Here is a 23,061-nt window from a genome sequence, read left to right as displayed (position 1 = left end):
TTCTTTCTCCTGTTTGTTATCCAGTATGTTGTTCCCCTTTGTTGGCAACTTCTAGAAGGATGCCCAGAAGGTGTCTATTTCTCAGCACCTTTGAGAGTAATGGAGCCTGGTTATTTTTCATCTGGGCCACCGTCACTCATTTCCTCTTCGTTCTGCACCTTGGACAACTGACTCCATTGCAGGTCCAAATCTTCCTTGTGGGATGTTTAATCATTTACATCATTCCTTCACACAAACTCTTCCACAGGCTCCTGCTTTAGCTCTGAGGAAAGTCAGAGTCTCCCTTCAAAGCCTTTGGTCATCTGCCCCATCTTCATTCTTCTTGTGTGCTCTCTGTTTTCCTTGATTACCTAGTTCAACCTCAGTGTCTCCTCTCTGATACTTGAAACTCGACATTTTCTCCTGTGGCAGTTTGAATGAGAATGGCCCTCATAGGCTCATATGTTTGAATGCTTGGTCTCTAGTTGGTGGAACTGTTTAGGAATGATTAGGAGGTGTGGCCTTGTTGGAGGAGGTGTGTCACTGAGGGTGGGCTTTGAGGTTTCAAAATCCCTTGGGAAGAACAGTCTCTCTCTCTCTCTCTCTCTCTCTCTCTCTCTCTCTCTCTCTCTCTCTCTGTGTGTGTGTGTGTGTGTGTGTGTCTGTGTGTCTCTGTCTCTCTGTCTCTCTGTCTCTGTCTCTATCTGTGTCTCTCTGTCTCTTTCTGTGTCTCTCTCTGTGTCTCTCTCTCTGTCTTTCTCTGTCTCTCTGTCTCTCTCTGTCTCTCTCCTTCTGTCTCTGTCTCTGTCTCTGTCTCTGTCTCTCTCTGTGTCTCTGTCTCTCTCTCTCTCTCTCTCTCTCTCTCTCTCTCTCTCTCTCTCTCTCTCCTTCCCTCCCTCCCTCCCCATGGATCAGGGTGTAAAGCTCTCAGCTACTTCTCCAGTACTATGCCTACCTACATTCCACCATGCTTCCCACCATCTGAAACTGAGCAATTAAATGCTTTCTCCTATGTATTTCCTTGGTCATGGTGTCTCTTCAAAGCAATAGAACACTAAGACACCTTGATGGGGAAAGTGCTTCTGTGTATGTGTTTGGATGGTAAATAAAGTACTGTTTGGCCAATGAGGCAGCAAGTTAGGCGGGACTAGGAGTCAAGGAGGATTCTGGGAAATGTAGTAAAGAAGTGGTGATCCACGCAGGAAGTGACATAGCAGGGAGACTCATAAACAAGGGCAAGAAGGAAGTGGGCCCCCTTCTCTCTTCCTCCTGGTCTCTGCTCTGGAGTCTCCATGCGATCCACCGGCAAGAGAGGGCGTCGGCGGAAGGCATCCTCTATAAGATAAGTCTTATAAAATATATAGATTTATGATAATTAAGACTGAGCTAGCAGATGAGAAATCCTAGTCATTGGCCAAGCAGCATTTGTACCTAATATAAGTCTCTGTGTATTATTTGGGGCCCTAACTTGGTGGGCAGAACTCGGGCAGCTGACAGAAAGTGCCCATATGGTGGTAGGGCTCGGGTGGCTTTTGGCAGAAAGATTTATCATAACAACACCTCGTGATCCAGGACCCTGGTCCCTGCTCTCTCTCTGCCTAGAACATTCCTCCTATTGGTCTCCACTTGACTTACCCACTCCTTTGTTTTCTTGGCTCTTTCTGATGCTCTGTGTGGCAGGACATGCTCACCCCAATTTCTGCACTTCTTAAACCTCTCACTCTGTCTCCTTTCCCCCCACAATACATCACCTCATGTGTTACATACCTACTGTGTCACTGGTTATATTTTCTTTCTTTCCCATCCAGACTTTATTCCTATGCTTAGTAAAAACTCAGAAAATGATGCTGGAGTTAATGAACAGATAAACGAAGGGCCACTCTCCCGATTTCCTGGGTGTGTTATTTGCTCATCTCTCTGGAGATATTAATTACACTTATTTAAAATCCTGTTGTACATTTTCTATTAGCTATCTTCCTAGATATGTTTTCTTCAGCTCATTGAGCCTGTAATTCTCGAGTTTCTGTTTCATTTTGTTAGTGGTTCTCAGATGTCTAATGATGTTTTCCCTGGAGTCATTTGAGGAACTGGAACTTCTGACACATAATGCTCTGGTTTTGGTGATGTTGTCCAGTCCCATCAAGCCCACCTGTCTCTCCATTTCTCTCTCCCTGGCTTCCTTCATCTGAGGAGCTGTCAACCTTGTAGGAGGACATGGAGGGGTTGGAGGTCCCAAGAAGGCCAGGGAGAAAAGTGTGAAGGAGTAGCCAGACAGTGACTAGAACCAGTTGTTTATCTCAGGAAGAGGAAACCTGCCAATTCAAATGAACAAGGAGCAACCTTGTCCATGTGTTAGAAACACACTGAAGTGATGTTTTTAAAAATCAAGTTAGAATGTACCTACAAAATAAGGGCTTCCTAAAAACTTATAAAATAGGAGTTTTCTTCTATATAAGATTTTTTTGAGGCCAGACGGTGGTGGTGCATGCCTTAAATCCCAGCATTTTGGTGGCAGAGGCAGGTGAATCTCTGTGCATTCAAGGCCAGCCTGGTCTCCAGAGCAAGTGCCAGGACAGGCTCCAAAGCAATACAGAGAAACCATGTCTTGAAACCTGCCCTCCCCCCAAAAAAAGATTTTTTTGTTGTTGTTTTTGTTTTTTGAGACAGGGTTTCTCTGTGTAGCTTTGGAGCCTGTCCTGACACTTGCTCTGGAGACCAGGCTGGCCTCGAACTCACAGAGATCCACCTGCCTCTGCCTCCCAAGGCATGTGCTACCAACGCCCGGCAAGATATTTTTTAATTTATTTTTTTATGTAGGTGTATGTGTGTCTCTGTATGTATATGCACATATGCTTGTAGGTATCTTCAAAGGCCAGAAGAGGGCATCATATCCCATGGAGCTGGAGTTATAGGCAGTTGTGAGGCACCAAATGTGTATGCTGGGAACCAGATTCAGGTCCTCTGTAAGAGCAGCAAGTGTTCTTAACCACTGAGCCATCTTTCCACATCCCATAACCTTTCCTGTAGGAATTCACTGAACCTTCCCCAGAAGTCTGATTCCACTGGCCAAGTACAGCCACCTGAGCCAAGATCCTTGGAATGATGACCCAAATCAAACATTCCAACAACATCTGAGAGGGGCTGGTCTGGAATGATCAGGGCTGCCCTGTGGCAGGCTAAGCAAGCAGCTACTCAAAACTGAGGTTCACTAAACCCAAGCCTCCCTCCTGGGCAGATATCCCTATTGTACGGTCCTCTGAGATCCATCCTTCCAGTAAGCACAGATGCCTCCTCTGCAGTTCTCCCCGGTTGCTGTCCTCAGTCCTTCATGTTTCTCCTCCCCTAGTTTCTCTTCCTTTTGTTCTGTAGAACTAAGAGGTAACCTCACAGCCCAAGCAGGCAGGGTCCATGGTTAAAAGCTGCACTTTCCCTTTAAAATTCAAACACAGTCATTTGTAAACAGCCTTCCCCAACACTGGTTGCTGGGACAGGCCTGGACCTGGGGATACAGAATACTACAAAGACCAAGGATAATGGACCATGTTGCACTGAGGACACTGGGCCAGTCAGACGGAAGCTGGCTATAATGAAGTGGGTGTCAGTCTGAGGATGTGACATATTCCATAATTGCTCCAAAGGCAAAAAGTAGTATTGGAAAAAAGATGGTTAGAAGACTTGCTGCTCAAAGCAAAGACTGGATTCTGGGAGAGACGCCACATATTCTTGCTGGGGTAGCAGAGTGATTCTGTCCAAGGGCAACATCTGTCAGGGAACTTTGCTCCATCTTTGCTTGTTTGCTCACCCCACGGGTCCACTGGAGTACCCAAGTTCAACTGAAACTGATTAAGAAGCCCACATAATGATCTGAAATGTCAAGTGCTTCTCCATTCTAATGAGATGCATCTGGAATCCTTCCCAGATGAGAACAGGCTTGCTTCCTTTTGCTCCCGAGCTAGAAAGATGACAGTAGGGGCAGTGATGAATGAAAAGGAAATCAAAAGCCAGGTGATGACTTCCCGTTGCACAAGGAAAACAACAGATGATGTGTGATGTTGGTGGCATTGGCTTTGTAAAGAGCAGTGAAGGGATGGAGAGATGGCTTTGTGGTTGAGAGCGCTTGCAATTCTTGTATGGGACCTGGGTTTGGTTCCCAGCCACACAGTACATCATGCCACCTGTGAATTCCAGCACTGGGGAATTTGATGCCCTCTCCCTGCCACCATGGGTACTGCACATAGGTGATGTACATTCATACAAGACTCTTATAACAAATAAATATTAAGAAATAATAATATTTATTTAATCAGAAAGATTGCGTAGGGAGAGGAATAGAGGAGAGCAAGAAAAGAGACACATCAATAGAGGAAGCCACTATAGGTTTAAAGAGAAATCTGTCACTAGGGAATTGTACAGAGATCCACAAGGATGAACCCAACTAGGAACCTAAGCAATAGTGGATAGGCTACCTTAAATGCCCTTCCCCTATAATGAGGATGATGACTACCTTAAATGCCATCCTAGAGCCTTCATCCAGTAGCTGATGGAAGCAGAAGCAGAGATCCACAGCCAAGCACTGAGCCAAACTCCTGAAATCCAGTCATAGAGAGGGAGGAGTGACCAACGAAGGAGTCAAAACCATGCTGGGAAAACCCGCAGAAACAGCTGACCTGAGAAAGTGGGAGCTCATGGACCCCAGTCTGACATCTGGGGAACCAACATAGGATCAAACCAGGCCCCCTGAATGTGGGTGTCAGCTAGGAGCACTGAGCAGACTATGGGGCCACTGGAACCAGGATGTATCCCTAGTGCACAAACGGACTTTAGGAGCCTGTTTCCCATGGAGGGATTCTCTCTTAGCCTAGAAACACAGGGGAGGGCCTAGGCCCTGCCCCAAATGACTTGTCAGATTTATGATCCCTCATGGAAGGCCTGACCCTCTTTAAGGAATGGGTGGGGGATAGGATGGGGGAATCAGTGGGGGGCATGGGATGAAGGGAGGGAGAAGGAACTGGGATTGATGTGTAAAATAAGATTGTTTCTAATTTAAATAAAATTTATATATAAAAAAGAAATAATTCCACAACCAGCAAATATGACAGAACCCAGGCACCTGCTCCACCATTCCTGGGCTTTTACAAAGATGCTTATCTTACCCTGATGGACTATAGACCTCTGGGTTCAGAATTCAAGGCTGTTAACTATTTGAAGAACAAGCATATTGGCTTTCAGTTGCATTCACCTTAAATCCACCAAAGAAAAAAGAAACCAGCTACCACTGAGCCACATGGAATTAGTAGATCTTCTTCCTGTTTGGTTTGCAGCCTTCTGCAGAGCATATAACTTCCTTGTGGCCACCACACCAAAGTGCCACAAAATGAGTCATTTAATACAAAGGTAGCAATCTAGATCTCTCAGATCTTTTCATTTTAAAGATTTTTTCTTTTTTTCTTTTTAATTACTATTCATATTTACATATCCATCCCCCATTCCCCCATTCCCCCATCCTCCCATGTTCCCCACCCTCCCCACTCCTCCCCAGGGATAGTGAGGCCCTCCACAGGGGACCTGTTTTAAAGATTTATTTATTAGTCATACAAAGTTCTGTCTGCGGGTGTCCCCGGCACCAGATATCTCATTATAGATGGTTGTGAGCCACCATGTGGTTGCTGGGAATTGAACTCAGGACCTCTGGAAGAACAGCCAGTGCTCTTAACCTCTGAGCCATCTCTCCAGTCTGAGTTTCTCAAATCTTAAAGCAGGAAATCAGGAATTAAGATGGTGACAGCACTGGAACCGTATGAAGTCCTCAAATGAGCATGTGTTTCTGGCCTCTTCTCTCTGAGCTGCTGCAGCCCCATGCATTCCTTGGCTTCTGTCTGCATTCTTTTGATCCCTATCTTGAGCTGACAATCGCCCACGTGTCTTTTCCTCTACATTAACCCTATCTACATATTTCTCCTTTTAAATTTGATTTTTAAAATATTTTTCATGCGGGCATATTTGTGGTATATGTATATGGGGTTTATGGTGTGTGCCCATGTATGTGTGCAGATACATGTCTTCTGTGCACATACACAGGCCAGAGGAGGTCATGGGTGTCCATCTCTATTACTCTCCACTTATTCCCTTTACTCAGGCTCTCTCACTAACCCTGGAGAGAGGCTGGCAGCTGACAAACCCTGCCAACCCTCCCATCTCTGCTTTCTACAGTGCTATGGCTACCTGGCTTTTTGCATGAACTCTGGGGATTTAAACTCAGGTCCTAAAGCTTCCATAGCAAGTGCTCTTACACCCAGCTATCTCAGCCCCCATATTTTACCTTCTATGGTCCACCTCCCAGAACTACAAAAAAAAAAAAAAAAGGAAAGCTGAAAACTACATTTCCCAAATTCCCTTGCAGCTAAGGTCACCGGGATAGCCTAGGCTCTGGATGAATGAGGTATTGTTGTCCAATGGAGTCACCACTGTGAGAGAAGATATTGGCTTTTTTTTTTTTTTTTTTTTTTTGCCACCTTGGTTCTATAAGGAAGTTCTGGAGGGAATTCTAGTGTCCGTGTCAATAATGCTTCCAGCTATAGTTATTCTTGCCCATGTGACTCCAGTACAGTTTATAGGACTTCCAGGGAACTATCAAAACCTCTTTTAATAAAGCACAAAAGTTCTCGTTTAAATGTAGGGTGGGTGTTGCCCTTATTGGTTGATAAGTAAAGATGCTTTGGCCTATGGCAAGGCAGGACAGAGAGAGGCCGGAAATCCAAGCAGAGAGACAGGAGAAGGCTGGGGTCTGGGAGACACCATCTTGCCGCCAACATGCCGGAAGGCCAGTACAAGCCATGAACCACATGGCAATACATAAAGTAATATAAATGGGTTTATTCAAATGTAAGAGCTGGCAAATAATAAGCCTGAGCCGTCAGCCAAGCATCTGTAAGTATTATTAAGCCTCTGAGTGGTTATTTGGGAACTACAGGTGGGAGAGAAACCTTCCATTACAGGTGGGGGCTGGAAAGATGGCTCAGCAGTTTGGAGCACTAGCTGCTCTTGCAGAAGACCCTGGTTCGGTTCCCAGCCCCAACATGGTGGCTCACAACCAACTGTAACTCCAGTTCCAGAGGATCTCACTACCCCTTTCTAATTTCCACTGGCAATGCACACAGGTGATGAACAGACAAACAAGCAGGAAAAGCACTCATAGACAAAATAAAATAAATAGATCTAAAAGAAGATTAATAGAAAAATCAATACACAAGTAAGGGTGGCTTTGTTAGTCTGCAACTCTACAAGCAGCCTGGTTTCTACAAGTTCTATATGACTAACGTGTGTGTGTGTGTGTGTGTGTGTGTGTGTGTGTGTGTGTGTGTGTGAGAGAGAGAGAGAGGAGAGAGAGAGAGAGAGAGAGAGAGAGAGAGAGAGTCCCTGACTGGCAGGGACCCTGCCATATAGTCTAGGCTGGCTGGCAGTGAGCCTGAGGGACCCTCCTGTTTCTTCCTCTACAGCATTGGCATCAGAGCGTTCAGCGCTGTGTGTAGCTTTTTATGTGGATTCTGTTCATGGAATACAGGCTTTCATGTTTAAACAGAATGTACCTTTCTGGCTGAGCCATTCCCCAGTCTCTCTATGGTCTTACTGTGCAATAAGACCATGTCAGACAGTGCCCTTAACTACTGCTTGTCGTTTCTCAAAAGTGTACAGTGATGGGTGCTGCCAGCCCAGGCTGGCTAAGCTCAGTTGATTGGCTATGCTTCCTCAGACATCATCACCTCAGCAAATCCAGGAGAGACTGGGGGTGGAGGATGAGTCCTTCTTGACCAAGCTCAGTCTCCCCAATGAAATCACACTTGCTCTCACAGCAGAGTTAGGCCTTCAAGAAGGCAGAAGCACACAAGGCATTTTGATGTCTGCTCTGAATCTAACATCGTTTGGCCAGGTTAAGATTCCAGAGCTGGGGGAACACATTGTGCCAAATGCAAACAGCTGCAGAGTCACCTCTGAAATTCAAAAAAAAAAAAAAAAAAAAAAACAAAGCAAACAAACAACAATGACAAAAACAAACAAACAAAGAAACAAACAAAAAACCCATGGCTACTCTTGCAACGGAACTGGCATAGTTTTCTCTGGGCCTCAGTTTCCTCATCCGTAAAATGGGAAGGCTATCATGTGCTTCCTCCATGTGTTAAATGAGACAATGGTGAGAAACTCAACAGAGTGAGCAGTCGGTGACCCTCCACTATATTAATTTTTTTTTTTGTATCTCTCCACAATGTTTACCACCGTGGCTTTCAGTAATTGGTAGACTCTCATGAAGTATTTGTCAAACAAATTAGCCATGCACCTGGCTCTGCCTACCAGTGGGATTAACAGTCTTTTAATGACTCCACAGACTTCCAGATTCATCATGAGCCCATGCTTCTCACACTTGTTGGACATCAACCTGTCCAAGCTTAAATAGAGTCCTCTTGAAATATAGCCTCCAGCTGTTCAAACACATTCTGTCCTCTGGGCATTTATATGGGACAAAAGAACACACCCCACCACCTCTAAGTAAACCAGCTCAGAACAGACTTTCCTGAAGGGAATGCCGTGTGTGTGAAGCTTGCTGGTTTCTGTTTCGAATTCCTATTTCCAACAGATCAAAAGTAGCCAACGGTGTCTGTATCGTCTGTTTTTTTGTGGCTATAACAAAATATTTGGAGCTGGATGACATGTGAAGAGCTCAGGATTTTGTAGAGTGAAAGGGGTGTGTGGGAAAGGGAGAGAGAAACAGGGCGAGGCAATGGGGGGACAGGCAGGGGACTGGGGAGAGTTGCTCTTTCATAACACCTTCCTCTAGGGAGGATGGACAATCCCAGCCAAAGGAGGAAGCTTCAGTGATTTCCCACCTGGCCCCTGCTCTAAAGGCTCCACCTCAATATTACAGGCTGTAGACCAAGCTCCCTATACATTAATGATTCCTGACCTGTGGGTCATGACCTCTTTGGGGGTCACATTTCAAATATCCTGTATACCAGATATTTACATCACCATTCATAGCAGTAGCAAAATTACAGTTTTTACTTTGTTTTGCTTTTGTTTTTGTTTTTTTGGTTTTTTGAGACAGTCCTGGCTGTCCTGGAACGCACCCTGTAAACCAGACTGGCCTTGAATTCATTGAGATCCACCTGCCTCTGCCTCTGCCTCTGCCTCTGCCTCCCAAGTGCTGGGATTAAAGGCATGAGCCACCACCACCCTGCTGCAAAATTATAGTTATGAAGCAGCAATGAAATAATTTTATGGTTGGGTTGACCACAACATGAGGAACTGTATTAAAGGGTCACAGCATTAAGAAGGGTGAGGACCACTGCCATCCAGGAACCTTGGGCAAGAAGCCACTCATAAACCACCACGGCAGTCATCTGAAGATTAGATGGTGGTTTAGTCATTCATGTCCCTAATCCACTCCCTTTGGGGGTGTCTGCTCCCATTGCTCTGAGTTTGCTGGTGTGACTCGCTTCGGCTAATGGGATGAAAACAAGCATTGAAGAAAAGAGGGTAGAAAGATTATAAGACCCAGGGGACATATGCTGGGAGAGAGTGTTTTCCATATATGACAGAGAAGCCGTGTCCTTAGAATCTCAGCAATATTGTTGCCCAAGTAAGACCTGAACCCCGACAATACCAGCTGACATGCCAACATGAATAGGTGAACTCTCACAGGGCCAAGAGTTACAGGCAGCGAATAGCTACTGAAAGGGGGGAATCAGTCTTCCCTAGGGATGAGATCTTCATCCCTAGGGTCAACGCTAAATACATACACACAGAAGAAACACTAAATGAATTCAGTGGGTGTGTGTGTGTGTGTGTGTGTGTGTGTGTGTGTGTGTGTGTGTGTGTGTGTGTGTGTTTGTGTGTGTGTGTGTGTGTGTGTGTGTGTGTGTAGAACAATAATAACTGAAGAAGAGCTCATGAATTTGAGAGGGGGCTGGGGAAACATGGGAGAAACTAAAGAGGGAAGGGGGAGAGGTGGGAATGAAATAATTCTCAAAAGAAATTTAAATTTAAAAAGAACATCCATTTTAAAAACAAGTACCTTGGATTCCAGAGGACACAGTGAGCAACTTTGTTTCCATTACTAAATAAGTGAGAGCTTGGAGTATGCTACAACCACACTTTAAAACTGCTTCCAAGTGTACTCTGCTCAGAGACACTGAGTGAGTAGCAGGCTGGCTTCATAATGTATCAAGGACCAGGGTTCAATTCCCAGCACCTACACGGCCACATGACCACCTGTAACTCCAGTTCTAGGGGCTCTGATGGCCTCTCATGACCTCTGCAGATACTATATATACATGGCACATAGACGTACATATAAGTAAAACATGCAGACACTAAAATAAGAATAAAAACATGTTCAATTACTGTTCGAGGGGCTGGAGAGATGGCTCAGCTGTTAAGAGGACTTGTTACTCTTGTAGAGGACCTGGATTCAATTCCCAACACCCACATGATAGCTTATAATTGTAACTCCAGATTCAGGGGATCCAACACACTCTTCTGGCCTCCACAGGCTCTATCCATGTATATGGTGCACAGACATACGTAAAAGCAAAATTTTCTAACATGTAAAACCAAAAATTAAAAAGAATTAATATTGTAAGGCCGGTGAGATGGCTCAGTGGGTAACGGCACTGGCTGCCAAGCCTGATGACCTGACCTGATCCCCAGGTCCCTCAAGTGGAAGGAGAAAACTGATACCCACAAGTTGCATTCTGACTTCCAAAAATATGTACACACACACAATAAATAAATAACAGCTGTTATAAGTATAAATCATTTTAGGGTGTAACCATATGGCATACATTCAACCCTATTTTCTGACTAATGGACAGAATCCACGCATAAAAATAATACTGAATACCTGATACTTTTAAAAGCCTGATATTGAATTCCATTGTGGTAAAAGAGGTACTGGCAATGAAATCACATCCCTAATTACATCTTATTACCACTACCATTAATTTACATTGCCAGAGTGTGTGACACCAAGGAACAATGCCTTACCCAGCTTGGTACCAAAAAGTTCCTAACACAGGTCCATAATGGGGAGCTGCCTGCTGGTCAAGTTGTGCCCAGCCACTAGTGACCTGCAAGCCCTCATGTCCAGACCGACTGCCTGGAGTGCAGACAGCTTTCCCCAGCCTCCTTCCATGTGGTTGCGGGTCCATGTGTCTAGCAGGAATGGCATCCTTGCTGCTTCCCCGTGGACCCCAGTGAGCAAAGGACTAAAGGACTCTCTGCTCCTGAGAGGCTAGTTGTTTAGATTTTATAGTCTCTAAATTAAATACTAATTCGTAGAATAAGTCATTTACAGGTATCTTTTGTACCATCTCTGGGGATCTCTTTTCAGTTCCCTCATGGGATAATGCTGAAGAGACAAATTAAAATACAAACACATGCAATAAAGCATGAAGAGCGTTCTTTCTCTCATAAACACAAGTACACACGAACACAAACGTATACAGACATACATACAAACCCACCAACACATGCATAAACACAGATGTATTCATAAGCACTTGCAAATACACACATATATTGAGAAACATGCAAACATGTACATAAATAGATAAACACAAGTACACATAAACATGCATGAACACAAATACATATAAACACAAAGATACACACAAATATAAACACACATGTACACACATAGATACAAAGACACACAAAACCACAAACATACACACACTCCTGGGATCTCAGTTTAAATGTGACAAAGACAAAGTCCTTGTGCCATATCTAACAAACATTAAGGCAGTTTGGAAACTTGCTATTAACTGATTTCATACAGGATCATGAAGGTCAAGGGTCATTTCCTTCTTCCCTCTGTGCTTCCCCACAGTCTAGCACAGTACCTAGGACACTGGAGCTGTCCAGTGAGGGGAGGAAAAGGAATGGGTTTAATACTGGACATGGTTTTTTCTCTCTTTTTTATATTTTTTATTTTAAAACAATCTATTCTCATTTTACATACCAATCCCAGTTCCCACTCCCTCCCCTCCTCATGCTCCCCCTACCACTCCTCCTCACCTCCACTCCTCAGAGAGGGTAAGGTTTCCCAGGGGGAGTGAACAAAGTCTGGCACATCACTTTGAGGCAGAACCAAGGCCCTCCCCCCATATATGGGCTGAGCAAGGTAACCCTCCAAAAGAATGGGCTCCAAAACGCCAGTTCAAGCATAATAAATAAATCCTGGTCCCATTGCCAGTGGCTCTACAAACTTCCCAAGCCCCACAACTGTCACCCACATTCAGAGGGCCTAGTTTGGTCCTATACAGGTTCCCCCACTGTCAGCCGAGTGAGTGGGCTCCCACCAGCTCAGGTCAGGTATCCCCAAAATGATCTTGCCCTTTTTGCTCATATATATCATCGCTCCTCCCTCTCTTTGGCTGGACTCTGGGAGCTCAGCCCGGTGCTTAGCTGTGGATCTCTGCATTTGTTTCCATCAGTTGCTGGATGGAGATTCTATGATGCTAATTAAGTTAGTCACTAATCTGCTTACAGGGGAAGGCCAGTTTAGGTACCCTCTCCATTAATGTTCAGGGTCTTAGCTGCTGTCATCCTTGTGGATTCCTGGGAATTTCCCTAACACTAGCTATGTTTTTAGGAACATTTATAATCAATAGTGGGCATCAGAGAAAAGGGATCTTGCAACTGGGAGATTTCCATGAACAATTAAGATATGAACTTTGGATCTAAAGCAGGACTTTCCAACCTTGATGCTATCTATGGGCATCTATGAGGAAATAATTATTTGCTGGGTGGAGCTGTTATGTGCATTGTGGTGAGTCTAGAAATACCTTTGGTCTTTTCCCCTAAGACACCAAATGTAGGGCTGTGCTTGCTCTTCCAGAGGAAGAGGGTTCAGTTCCCAGCAGCTCCCAATCCCCATAACTCCAACTCCAAGGGATCCTATGCTCTCTTCTGGCCTCTTTGGACAAGGACACGGGGACACACACACACTTTTTAAAAATGCCAATAGCATCATAACCCCTACCCTACTTTCTGTTGCTGTGATAAAATTCCCTGAAAGGAGTGGTGGGGGGGGGGCAACTGGTAGGATCTACTTTAGCTCACAATTGCAGGTTACAGTCTATGATAGCAGTGGTGTCATGGCAGAAGGAACTTAAACAGCTTGTCACATCATGTCAACAGTCAAGAGCAGAGAGAAATAGGTGCACACGTGCTAATCTGCTTGCTTCTGCTCAGCTCAATCCCACTACTCTTTCAAGAATGATTTTTTTATGTGTATTATGTTTGTGGGACTGTGTGAGTGCTTGCTGCATGCATTTGGTACTTATGGAAGTCAGAAGAGGGCATCAAATCCCCTGGAACCACAGTTATAGGTGGTTGTGAGCTGCCCTATGCAGGTGCTGGGAACCAAACTCAGGTCATCTCTAAGAGCAGCGCACAGTCTTAACCAATAGCCATCTGTCCAGCCCTGATTTCTCCACTGACATACAACTCAATGCACTCATGCCTAAAGAACTGTACTGTCCTCTGTGGACTGGGTCTTCTTATATCAGTTAACTTTGTATATAATATATTAATGATAAAAATTATTTATATATACTATATTATAAATAGTATATGATAGTGATATAATTTCTCATATCAATTAACTTAATTCAAACAATTCCCTGTAGACAAGCCTACTGGTCAACCAACTATAGACAATCTCTCCCTGAGACCCTCTTCCAGATTCTAGGTTATGCTAAGTTGGCGATTAAAGTTGACCTTGCAAGTGGAGTTTTCTCTGGACTGCCCCATCCCACCACCACTTCTAAATAATCACTCAGAAGCTTAATGTTAATTACAGCCTATTTGGCCTATACTTCAGTCCTATTATTTACTAGCTCATCCATTTAAATTAACCCATTTCTATTAATCTATGTATTGCCAAATGTGGCCATGGATTTACTGGTCTGCTGGCATTTTGCTTCTTGGGCGGCCCTCCCAAGGGTGTCTGTCTCTCACTCTGCCCTTCTTTCTCCTTGTCTCTTGGTTTTGCTTTCTTGGCTGGCTCTATTCTGCCTTTCTATAGGCCAAGGCAGCTTTTATTATTAAACAATGAGAGCAACACATATTCACAGCATACAGAAGGATTATCCCACAGCAGACCATCACGGTCCCCAACAACCACCAGTCAGGAAAACCTCAAAATATAGCAGAAGTTCTCTGGAAGGTGCCAAGTAAACTTACTCTCCTCTTCTCTTAGTTAAGAGCATCCATATAGACATGTTCAACCCAGGTCCCAGACCACATGTGATCAAAGATAGCTATAAATGCAAGCTAACACAAAAGCATAAACACACTTGAAACACCATGATTTTCTTGGCAATGTTTTTTGTGGCTACTGCAAAGTTCCCAAGTATGGACCCTATTATAGGTGTTAACATTGTGTAGCCTTCACAAGGTGAGACGTCTCCGAAAGGGTAATGCTGGAACTGGGTATTATCTCAGTATTTGCTAACATAACAACAGATATCTTGAAGAGCCTAAGGTATTTGGGGTGTCTTTTATAGTCTGCTTGGAGAGTTTGGAAAATTGTGTTCTTAGAGCCATAAACCTCATCGGGGTCTAAGAATATAGAGTTTAACTTTAGCACTGTCTTGCCTCTTAAAATTGACCAAGCAATTTTATAAGCCCCAGATAAATACGTTAGCAGTAACTGCAATGCCCCTAACTGTAGCATCGACATAAAATAGCACCTACAGGCATGAAAAGTGTTAGAAACAGGAGCCAAATTGAAGGTTGCCTCCGTGACATGCATGGCCTGTCTGCTCTCCCAATGTCGCCTCACTGCAGGGGGGTGGCAGCTGTTAGACTAACCTCCCTGTCCACTGGCAAGAGCTGATACTGACTCTGCTCCAAACCTGTCCTTCTCCATCTGAGGCCAGTCTACAGACAGCTCTCTGCTAGCCCATCTAGTCTTGTTAACTCAGCCTGAGTCTGCCAGAAGCCAATCAGAGAGTCTAGCCCTGCTCTGGAGTTTGCTAAAGCCTTCTCTCCAAAGGAAAGAAGAAAATCAAAGCACCCAAGCCATATTCCAGCCCAGATCCTGGCAGGGTCCGCAACCTGCTTCCTGTTCGTCAGGCTTGTGTTCTGCTCATCACCCCACCTCCTGCTGCTGTGCCATCACTGCTTGGAAAGGCACACACAATGCGTTGGCACACACACTTCAGCAGAGAGAGCAGAAAGGAAGATGGATGAGAAGAAAGGAGCAAAGCAAAGGAGAAGGAAAAGACTAGAGGGAAAGGCAGAATAGATGAAAACAATAAAAACCGGAGAGTCCAACCCAAAGGATACACAGTTTTACTGTTTTCCAACCAGGTATTTGACTTTCATTGTGGCTGGAAGGGAAATGCCCCACTCCCAACCCCCACCCCCCACCCCTGCCACCACCATAGGTTCATGTGTTTGGACACTTGGTCCCTAGCTCATGGTGCTGTTTAGGATGGTTGCTGAACCTTTAGGAGATGGAGCCTCACTGGAGGAAATGGGTCTTAGGGGACAAGCCTTGTGGTTTTAAAGCCTGACCCCCACTCCCCTTTGTCACTCTGCTTTTGTCCTATAGGTGCAATGTGACTGGCTGACCGTATGTCCCCGCTGCCATGCCTTCCCCACCATGATGGACTACTGTGTCCTTCTGGCACTGTGAGCCAAGATAAATTCTTTCTCCCTTAGGTTGCTTTTTGCAGGTGTTTTTTTGTTTGCTTTCTTGTTTTTTGTAATCACAGTAACAGAAAAGTAACTAAGATAGCTCAAGCATGGACTTGCTTGCAGGTGCCAGGCACCTGGTTTGCTTTTATTTTGAAAGGTTTACTTGCTTTGTTCCTAGGCATGGACCTACAGGAAGGGACAGTCCTGTGAGACCATCTGCTTGGGCAATGGAACTTCCCTCAGCCTGTCTCTACCCACCACCCTGACCAGCTGAAGGAGTCTTTCATATGCACACAAATGTGTCAGTCTTCAGAACTCAGCCTCCAACAGTAAGACCTTACTTTGAGCCCAGCCATCTCCCTGTTTCCCCAAGCATGGCTTCTCCTTTGACAAACAGTGACCCAACGCCTTTGGTGGGAGGGGGGCAGAGTTGCTATTTGGAAATTTAATTTGCTATAATCGACCCCTCTTAGCATGCAGAGTTACACAGTGTGAGGAAAAGAATTAATCTCTCCCAGAAAGAATTGCCTTTTTGCTGTTATGAATCTAATCACTTATGAGACTGGGTTGGCATTTTGGGTTTAGAGGGAGCTCTCAGGAATGAAAACCACCAGATTAGGTTTCAAATGCCACCTGAATAGGGTACTTCATTGGACTGGGGGAGGGGGTGGGGGGACTGCGGGGTGCTGCAGACTGAAGATGCAATGCAGAGCAAATAGAGGCTCTTATGTTCTTTGGTTCTTTCAGAGACCCATCATGCAAAGAAACAGTTACGGAATGAATGCATCACCATGGGCCTCTTGGGATACCCTATCCCTATTCCTTTATTCCCATGATGCTGTATTCTCTAGAGCAGGTTGGCAGGCCTGCCAATCATCACGGCACCCCCATTGTACCCGGGGATGTGTCTTCTCCATGCATGCTGTTTTATAATCCTCAGAGGTGGGATTTCATAGCACAGCAGTGCATTTGCCTTTGACATTCCCCTAAGCAGGATTTATTGCCTCCAAGACAGATGTGACTTGAATCGATTATGCCTTGTGAACATGCACTCTCCAAGCAGCCTTTAGGCTCTCAGCAAGACTTTTGTTTCTTTTTCCTGGCTTCATTCAATGTGTGGCTGATGTCAGAGAATCTCATCATAATCGAATTCTATTAAGAGGCCTGTGTGTATGAACTAAGACACTCAGGAAGCCCACCAAGTCAAGGAATGTGATTCAGTCTCTGCTTTTGTCCCACAAAATGCAAACCTACAGACTGACCCCTTGATATCATAAAATGAAGAGCCAGAAGGCTGTGCTTGTGGGCTACATTAACATCCTATTGCTATTCCACTATGGAGCTTAGAAAAATAAACATACCCTTGGAAGAAGGATACGAAGCAATGTTCAAAACTAGATGGAAAATAACTGAATTTCACCAAAAACTAGGTGTTCAATGAAGATTCTCACTAAAAAGATGTATTTCTGGATGTCTACTACAAAACTCAAAACCACATTTTGGAGCTGGAGAGATGCTCAGTGGTCACTTTTTAAGGACACTTGCTTCTCTGACAGAGGAGTCAAATTTAGTTCCCAGAACCTATGTCATGAGCCCACAACTGTCTGCAACTCCATTTCCAGAGGATCTGATGCTCCCTTGTGCCCTCTGCAGGCAGGGCACTTATGTGCACATACTCACGTACAGATACACAAACACATAAATACAAATGAAATAAATCTTAAAATAAAACCACCCATTAACCCAGTCACCCACAAAATGTTATTTCCTCAGCATCATATAAAACTGGTATTATTAAACTGAAAGAGGATCACTCAGAGATTCTGTGACACTCAAGGGGCTGGGAGGGCATGATTCTACTTGATTTCAGCAAAACTTTCAGAAAGTTAGTGTGTTAGTTTGGGAGAAAAGCTAAGAGGCTGGTATCTTGAAACTAAACTACCCCACTTCATCCTTTATAAATCTTAAAGACAAGATTTTTAGCTAACAATTTCTGAACAGAAAGAGGCCTGAGACAAGAATGTGCCTAGATACCATATGACAATGCTTGACCAACTTCCTGTAACAATTTTCCTGGAGACATGGACCCAATCCACCTTGATTGTAGAGTGTAGGAAACTCTATTGTTTTTTTTTTAAATGAGAACATTTTATTTGTGTCAATTCAGGAACAGAAGAAAAAGACAAGAAAATATTCTGACATAGGAACCATGTGAGATGGGATACTTTAACTCCTAAAGGAAAGGAAGGAAGGAAGGAAGGAAGGAAGGAAGGAAGGAAGAAAGGAAGATAGATAGATAGATAGATAGATAGATAGATAGATAGATAGATAGATAGATAGATAGCCAATGCCAAGGAGTAATCAAGATGTCAGTCCAACATTTGATGAGAAATAATCTCAAGCAATGTAAGATGTTTTGGATTGACATATAGTAATGACACATATTTCTGGGGTACAGGGTGATAATTCACATGGGTACAATGTGTATGGCCCAAACTGGGGTGAATAGTATTCCCAGCTTCTTAAGCATACCATTGCACTGGGGCATTAAAATCTTCTCTCTTCCAGTAATCAATAAAACTGGCAATGAATTCACCAGGTGTGGTGCTGAATGCCTGGAACCCTAGGAGGACTGCTGTGAGTCCAGTGTCAGCCTGGACTACCTAGTGAGATCCTTCCTCAAAGCATTAAAATAATAGTAATAGATGCACTATTATGAACTCTAGTTGTCCCTCTGTGCTGGGGACTCACTCCTCTATGGCCCTCAGCTACTGGGCCTGTTTTCCTCTGATGCTAAAGGTTTTTAAAAGTTCAATGCTCTGCATTAGTAAATTCAGATGAGAAAAAGAAATGAGGAGGCTTTTATTCTCTGGGATTTTGCAAACTAGAACATACATACTCTCCTTGGGGATTCATTTCCACACTTCCCTGGGCAGCGATGTCAGCTATCGGATTGGGTCCAGGCATTGAGCAAAGCTACGCTTTCAGGAACAATTTGCTTTCTTTATTCAGTAAATTGCTCTAAATTTCCCCTTTTTTCCAAGTCTTAAAATTGGCTGTTGTGGCTTTAGAAGCCTTCTTTTCTCCCCCAGACAGGCTTGGGAAGGAAGGGAAGGCTGAATGGCTGCTTGCTAAAAAGAGGGGCTGGAAGAATAAGAATTTAAATGAAAGGCTTTGCATAATTTGGGGCACCTTCACAGAGGGGCTCAGATCCCATGGGGCAGCTTCAAACACTGACAGGTGAGGAATGTAGACAGGCCCCACCAGCTACAGCCTTGGTGAAATGAAATCCACATTGCCAGATTTATCATAGACAACAAAACACAAAGCATCATCCTGGCAGAAACACAAAGTGGAGAGACCATGGCTCAAAACTCTCCCACCCAGAGCAGAAGTCAGGGAGCAGCCGGCACATAGCCCTGCCCCATACTGACCTCACTTGTTCAACAGAGAGCAAGCTTCAGAAAAACACTGGGGAGACACTTCACACAAGAATACCCCAAACCAGACTGTTTCCTAAAAATACCTCCAGATTCCCAAGAGGCAGAAAGGACAATGAATTCTAGAGCAGTTTGCTTTAACCAAAGAAAATACCATCCGGATCTTAAAACACCTGGTGTTTGCCCATCAACATATCTGGAGAGACCCAGTAACAAAGACAGAAGGAGAAGAAAGATTACTCTTAAATATTTCAATAAAACAGCATCTGAGGAGAAACCTTGAAACACAACATCTCAACAATAGTGTGAAATGGGCAAATCCCCCTGCAGCATATTCATTGCTAGTGCCTTAAAATGCTGATTCATTTACTAGGGGTACATCAGACACAGCTAAATATTTATCAGCTACTCAGAGATACCGTTTTGGATCAGGCCCTGCTCCACGCAGACACCCTTGCCAGTTTTGATGCCTGCCAAGTTTGTATGTAAATGCATTCTTTCTCTTTCCCAACACTGAGGGGACATGTGCTCCGTTCGCAAAGGCAACACATACATTATTTTAAGTCCATTACTCTGACTTAAACACACACACACACACACACACACACACACACACACACACACACACACACACAGTAAAACCTAATGGAAAGCCCAGTCCTCACTGTATCAGAGTGCCTCTGACATTGGTTTATGGCAAAAGTGACTGGTGGTTAGTTTGATAGTTTAGCATCCTTGGATATCTTATTTCCCCAAACAAAACATTTAAAGAAACCCCAAAGGCAATCCTAAATCCATTAGAGGCATGTCCAACCTGTGGCCAAAAATACCAATGAATGAGACCCAACATAAAATCCTTAACTTGCATAAAACATGATGAGAATTTTTGTGATATTTTCAGTGTTGTTTTTGGCAACTAAAAACTGCAATTCATGAGTGTGAACTTTTTAGATGACACTGTCGTGTCATAGTGACAAAATCTTGGACAATCCTGGGCCACCCATGACTGATCTTTGTACCTGGGCATCCATTAAGAGGTGTCTCATCAATATCATGGAGCTCTTCAGTGTCTCTTTCTCCGTGGGTAGAAAAGGGTCGTCGTCTTCCTCCAGTGCCTTTGACTTGGTGACAATGAAATGGGAAATCTGGTCATTCAGGGTGTGCAGTGACTGCACAGCTGTAAAAAGATAAAGAAGGAAATGTAAAAAATGGTAATATTAACTCTTCTCTCTCTCCCTCTCTCTCTCTCTCTCTCTCTCTCTCTCTCTCTCTCTCTCTCTCTCTCTCTGTGTGTGTGTGTGTGTGTGTGTGTGAGTGAGTGAGTGAGTGTGTGAGTCTGTATGGGTTTAAGTGTATGCGTTGTGTATGGGTATTCGAATGAGTTTATGTGTATATGTGATTGTGAGTGTGTATATGTTGAGTGTCTGTGTGTCTATGAATGTGGTTTGTGTGTGTGTGTGTGTGTGTGAGAGAGAGAGAGAGAGAGAGAGAGAGAGAGAGAGAGAGAGAGAGAGAGAGAGGGTAGACCAGAGGTTGATATTAGATATTGTCCTAAGTTTCTTTTTGAGACAGGCTCTCTCACTGAACCTGGAGCTCATTGTTGCAGCAAGGCCAGCTGGCCAGCTGTCTCCATGGGTTTCCCTGTATCTGCTTCCTCAGCGCTACAATTGTCAGCACGTGTCACCTTGCCTGGTTTTATATGTAAGTGCTGGGATCTGAATTCAGGTCCTCATGGTTGCCTGGCAAACACATTCACCAAACCACTTCCCCAGCCCCCAGTGGAACAGTTTTTAATCTGTTCTCTGCTGTCTCAAATACACGGAATGTCAGAGCTCAATAAACATTGTGGAGCTGATTCCTTTACCTTTCCTTACATTCAAACCCCCTTTCCTCATAGAATAGTCCATAATTTTCCAGGTAAACCTACACTTTTTAAGCCAACAAAGAACAATTCCTGGGCATCTCAATAAGGTCACCACATAAACACGATTCTAAAATCCTCCAGGGTCCCAGAAATCATCAGCCAATTACCACACACAGTGGCAAGACTTGGGAGACCATGCTTCCAGCCAAAGGCAGTGAGAGACACTGCTCACCCTCTTACTGTTAACAGCTAGGAAGCCTAGCTTGTTGCACAGATGGGGAGGGGAGAGGGGGCACCATCTGAAGTCCTTGAAATGGTAGGTAGACTGGGTGAGTCCTGTTACTTATTTCATATTTTTATTTTTTGGAAAGATTTTATTTATTATTTTCAGTGTTCTGTCTGCATGTTTGCCTGCAGGCCAGAAGAGGGCACCAGATCTCATTACAGATGGTTGTGAGCCACCACGTGGTTCCTGGGAATTGAACTCAGGACCTCTGGAAGAGCAGGCAGTGCTCTTAACCTCGGAGCCATCTCTCCAGCCCATGAGTCCTGTTATTTGCATGCAGCTAACATGTGTAACTCTCTACCCCACATACATACAATAGATATAGTTAAAATTTTTTAAGCAAGTGTGCTCTTTTGTATATATTCTTCTGTATTTTCATATATGTATTTTCATATCATATGTATATATTACATACTCTTTTATATACATTCATACACACACACACACACACAAACACACACACACACACACACACACACACACACACACACACACACACACATTGCAGTTCCTTCCATTGAGAAGTGGAGGCTCACACTCCCTGTCAGTCTACCTGGGCCCAGTGACAGAACAGTCTCTCTATGATTCCTATGTCCAGCACATAAAAGGTCTGGAGTCTATATAGGGCAAGTCCACTCTGCAGGAAGCTAGCTGCCATGTAAGATACTTGTCGTCATTGATATTGATTGTCAAGTGCTAGGATCTAGAATCGTCAAGGAAATCCCTGGGCATGTCTGTGAGGGAGTTTATAGATTGGGCTCACTGAGGTGGGAAGACTCTGAATGTGGATGGAACCATTCCATGAACTAAGATCCTGGATAATGTTAAAAAAAAGAAAAGTGAGTTGAGCACCAAAGTCCATTACTCTCTGCTTCCTGACTGTAGATGCAATGTGACTATCCCTCCATCCATCCACCCATCATCCATCCATCCATCCACCCACCCACCCATCCATTTACCTATACTCCTGCCTTCCTATCTACCCACATAACTACCCACCCACCCATCCTTCCAGGTACCTATCCATCTATACATCCATCCTTCTACACACCCATCTATCCATCCATCTATAATACACACATACACACATACATACACACACACACATACACACACACATACACACACACACATACACACATACATACACACATACACACACACATACACATACACACATACATACACACACACACACACATACACACATACATATACACACACACATACACACATACATACACACACACATACACACATACATACACACACATACATGCACACATACATACACACACACATACACAAATACACACTCACACACATACACACATACATACATACACACACACATATACACATACATACACACACATACATGCACACATACATACACACACATACATACACACATACACACACACACATACACACATACACACACACACATACACACATACATACACACACTTACATACACACATACATACACACACACACATACACACATACACACACACATACACACATACACACACACACATACACACATACATACACACATACACACATACATACACACACTTACATACACACATATATCTACCCATCCATTCACCTATCCACTCGCCCACCTATCCATCCACTGATTTACCCATCTTCTCATTCACCCATCCACCTATCCATTCATCCCAGGACCAGCGGTTAAAAGAATTTGCTGATTTTGCAAAAAATCTGAGTTTAGTTTCCAGCATCTGTCTGGCTATTCAAAAGTGTATATAACTCCAGCT

Source organism: Cricetulus griseus, chromosome 2 (assembly GCF_003668045.3).
Source record: "Cricetulus griseus strain 17A/GY chromosome 2, alternate assembly CriGri-PICRH-1.0, whole genome shotgun sequence".
NCBI classification, from domain to species: domain Eukaryota; kingdom Metazoa; phylum Chordata; class Mammalia; order Rodentia; family Cricetidae; genus Cricetulus; species Cricetulus griseus.
The sequence above is the reverse complement of the archived record's forward strand: the minus strand, read 5'-3'. Positions refer to the sequence as shown.